General features: G+C 35.2%; 1 long non-coding RNA gene across 1 annotated transcript; it reads right to left on the minus strand.

Annotated features, from left to right (window-relative positions):
* Nucleotides 1-702: 702 nt before the first annotated feature.
* Nucleotides 703-3,676, minus strand: LOC117240501. Its single transcript, XR_004494714.1, has 2 exons — nt 3,496-3,676; nt 703-737 (listed from the first exon to the last, which is right to left on the minus strand). It is a non-coding gene; the product is annotated as an uncharacterized LOC117240501 (long non-coding RNA).
* Between the last annotated feature and the right edge of the window lie 1,022 nt (nt 3,677-4,698).

Here is a 4,698-nt window from a genome sequence, read left to right on the forward strand (position 1 = left end):
CTTATAAATTTAAAATTATTCGCACACTGTAATTCATTATTCCAATTCAATAACATTTCACACTGAGTTGCATTTAAAATATCAGAAATTTCTGAAAAATAAAGGAGGGTTTGTACATCAGGATATATTGAAAATAAATTTGGCTGTAATTCTTTCCCTATTCCACGTGTATGATATTCTCCTAGTTCTTTCTACTCTAATTATATGTTCCCTCCTAGCATGCTGTCTACTCCTGTTGCTACCTATAGACCTTTTAATAGTAATTTCTTCCATTTCTTCATCATTTCTTGCTACATACCTTTGGATCAAATATAAAACTATAACTAATCACATCTTTAATGTACAATCTCTGTATCATCATGTGTATACATTTTTGTTTTACCTCCATTTCTAACAAACTTGCAGTTATCTCTGGAGTATAGGGTCACACGCCTGGAATCATATTGTTTCTGATCCACGATATTTTCTCTCTTATTGAATTCTGTTTTATCAAGCAGGACATTTCTGCCTTCTGTCTATTTGATATTCTGAAACAAAACACAGTGTCCATTTCCTTCTTTATTACACAAAAGTATTATATAATCATATAAAATAAATGAAATGTACATAACAAAATCACATAATTTAATAGTAATTGTATTTACTTTTTGGCTTTTTTTCGTAATAGCGATAGACTTTCTGCTATTTGGGTGTATCATTTTCTTTGGTTTCAGGAATTCTTTTCTCATTGCAGTGGCCTATAAAAGACAACAAAATAAATTAGTTAAAATATTACCATGGCTATGAATTATTTCGATTATCCTAATCATCAACACTCCAACTCAGGCTATCCGTTTACTCAATGTATAATCATGCACAGGCGAATCGTCGACAGCATCACACGAATTAGTGCATTAGAAGCACTAATAGAGTAGACAAAACATCCTACATGCCACAGCTATCGAAACAATAACCAGATAGCAACGGATAGGCGCCTCTGATATACACCCGACGATAACCGCTTCAGAGGGACTAAAACCTCAGTACAAGAAGTCTCCCAAATCAGCGTTCTATACCTCTGTTATAACACCCTGAACCGTCACTCTGTTGGATTCATACAATAAATTTTACCACTATATCTAAAGTTTAATTCTTTAACTTATTTGTGAAACGTTCGAACTGCGACTCGAGGAGATCACCGGTGATTTGTCAATTTCGTGATTTGTTGTGTCTCGTATATGATAACAGCAACGACGGCGACGCCTATCGATAGTAAAAGTAATATCGAAGTATACCTTCCTACCATGACATTTCCGGGCTAACAAACTTCAAAATTGGTTTCTTTTGTTTCAAGATATTTTTAGCTATTTTTTTTAATCTTATAATGATAACCTATTTTAAAATGTGCAATGTTTGATAAATGTACATTAGTAAAATTTCATACGAAGAAAGTTTTTGGGAATCCGTATTATATTCAGCGAGCAGAAAACGAAGACTTGACGGAAGTTGACAACAATGGAGATAAAAGTCTTTATCGTAATATTGTTTTTATTGATTTTAACGTCAGATGGAACGGGTTTCGACAGAAAACGATCCACCAAATTTCAAAGAGGTAACGAGCAAACTTCAAGTAAAAACGAGCAGAAGTCAACACCCGATTATTATTATTACTGCGACTCAACAGAGTTTGGAGTAGTATTATACAAAAGATTCCGTATTTGCGTTCTTGTTCGCCGTGCGACATGATAGAAATTGATTTCTCTTCCGCTTGTATCAGATGCGGGATGTTGGTTGATCCTTTTTCACCGGTCTCGATTATCCTATTTCTCTTTATTCGCCTATTTTTTAAACACAAATATAGATTTTTTACGATTATTTATATTGTTCATGACATCATTTGACGAATTCTTCGAGAACTTCGCAAGGGAACCAAGACATAAATGATATTTAAAATGTTTATAGCAGTTCTGAAGTAAAGAGAAGCGATATTAGTTTGAAATGATGGATCATTTCAATGACTTTATTATTTATTGCCTTAATAGCTATCTACATATTATTTTAGTTGCGTTTTTCTTTTGGATCGGAAATGATTATCCTGTGTTTCGTCAATAATTTGTCTTGCTTCTCTTGGTGCATTTCTAAAAGTAGTATTGACATAAATGAATTTTTTACTGCAAGAGTTAACATCACTTTTTTTCGACTTCTCTTTTAGGTTACAAGAGTACAAAGCTATATATAGGCCAAAACATGTATGTATCTTTCGATAAAAGATAAATTTTTATTCAAAACCTACGAGACTGCACGCAGATATTTCAAATTGCAGCGAATATTATCACGAATACTTCGCGTTAAACATGTTATATCTTTTAACATTTTCAGAGACGCGTAAACATCTGCAAGCTATTTATCACTTTATTCGATTGCATATTGTAGCGGCATATGAGTCATAGGACGATGCGAATCGAGAGTAACTCATGTTGTTGTTTTGCCTCGGGGCATTGATACCGTCTCGAGGTACGAAACTTGATAATAAACAAACTCCGGACAGAACAATATCGCCGCTACGCGCAACCGTCAACCGAAGTCGAATTTAAATTCGTTAGAGGGAGATCGTTAGAAGAGTACTGCCGATAGTTTTAAATACATTTGACTACACCAAATATCAACTCGTCTCATCACTATATACACCAACGCGTTTAATCAACCTCCACATAATCGAGAAATGATTTCAAATTTGACCCACGTTTCTATCGACTTCGCTTTCTTCTTTATTTTGGAAGAAATGCACATTCACTATTTATCAGCTAAGCGAACTCGAAACGAATGAAAATTCCCAACCACCACGTAGACCAAAGCCTATCAGCCTTTTCCGAACCTGTAGGTTACAACGAGATTCTTAATTAATTAATTCGTTTCTTACAGGCTACAGAGTCTGAGAATAAAGAATTTTTTGACCGTTTTGTTACGACCTATGTTAAAACCACATCATAGGAATAAGATAATAATACAGATCGTAATCATTATATATCGGTACATACTATCAATTTGATTGTGCAATTAAATAACATAATATCAAAAGTAATCAAATGTTGGGATACTTTTGCGCGATAGTGTATATGTGTAAAATAATATGATTCTATAAATTCATTCACAATAAATCAAAAACAATGTTGTGTTGCTTATTCTAGTAAACAATCCAACCATTTAACTGTAAGATATTTGGAAAGTTCATGTAACAAGCATACAATATGCCACCCGGAAGGTACCAACTACGTTCCTCTATGAAATTAGTACAAATGTTTCAAGACTTATATATTATTAACATTTCACGCAACGTTTTTATAAGGTACGTTAATCCGTAGAAATGACCCGTCGCAGTAAATTTATACATAGATCAGAGTTAGAAAATACAAAAGAACGATATTTTCTCTGAGTATACGAAGTTAAAATGGTGTTGGACGCAAATTAATTGGTTGGAAAGAGGCGCCTTGAAGCGTACTAAAAGAGGTAGCTTACCTCGTTGAAATACCATGGAACGAAACCCTGTTGGGTAATGGGCATTCTGCTGTAGCCTGGAATTCCTTTTGCTTCCGTATTCTTCTTCTGTTTTCCGTGGTTTTTGTTACAACACTCGCGACGTTTTCATTCAAACGAACACACAACGCATAAACGGAGAAAAACAAACGTTGAAGCTTGCGTCACGTCACGCGAATCACTGACGCTACACTTATACGTTGGAAACAGGAACGAAACCGACGCAGGTGCAACACGGGGCCCGTGAAATGTAAACTATCGAACTACGTATAATAGCACACGAAAGTATTTCTATTGTTTGTGTATATGTGTGTGTGTGTGTGTGTGTGTATTTGTGTGTGTGTGTGTGTGTATTCATATATATATTATAAATTGGTTATATATATATATATATATATATATATATATATATATATATATATATATATATATATATATATATATACAGTACAATAACGAATCCGCGGTCGACGGGATGATAAATGAACGTACTCACAAAATCTAAGTCGGATGCGTAATATTCACTCCTTTCATCAGTGTGAGCAGAATGCCCTTCCGTCCGATGATGCCGCAGAGCGAATTGAGTCGTTGAAGAGTAGAGTCGTTAGAGCTGAATTGAGTCGTTGAAGAGTAGAGTCGTTAGAGCTAATTGAGTCGTTGAAGAGTAGAGTCGTTAGAGTTTTCGAGTCGTTGAAGAGTAGAGTCGTTAGAGGTTTCGAGTCGTCGAAGAGTAGAGTCGTGAGAATTGATAGAGTTGTTAGAGAGAGAGAGTGTGTGTGTGTTAGATTCGTTGTGACGAGAGTGATCAAATAACTGTAAAGTTATTCGATATAGATACGAGTATTGCATTTAGTTTCCGTTAAATATCGTTCTCTGTCCAATTTATATTTGTATATTCAATTTAATATTAATAAATTGTAAGTAATCGAAAAAAAAAATTTCTATCCTTATTTTTCGATATTACAAGTGGGGGCTCAGCCGGGATCGAATAGGACAGAAAACGACACCTTTTAGCGGAGCTATTTGTGCGGGAGAAGAAAAAGAATAGAATAAAATGGCGAACGTTGAAGACCTCGAGAAGCTGAGGACGAAAGAGCTGAGAGCGCGTCTCGCTAGCTTGGGGTTGAAGGTAACAGGAAGAAAATCCGAATTACGCGCGCGGCTACAGGCGGCCCTAGAAGGAGA

This window comes from Bombus vosnesenskii, unplaced genomic scaffold (genome assembly GCF_011952255.1).
Source record: "Bombus vosnesenskii isolate JDL3184/JDL3185 unplaced genomic scaffold, Bvos_JDL3184-5_v1.1 scf7180000014710, whole genome shotgun sequence".
NCBI classification, from domain to species: domain Eukaryota; kingdom Metazoa; phylum Arthropoda; class Insecta; order Hymenoptera; family Apidae; genus Bombus; species Bombus vosnesenskii.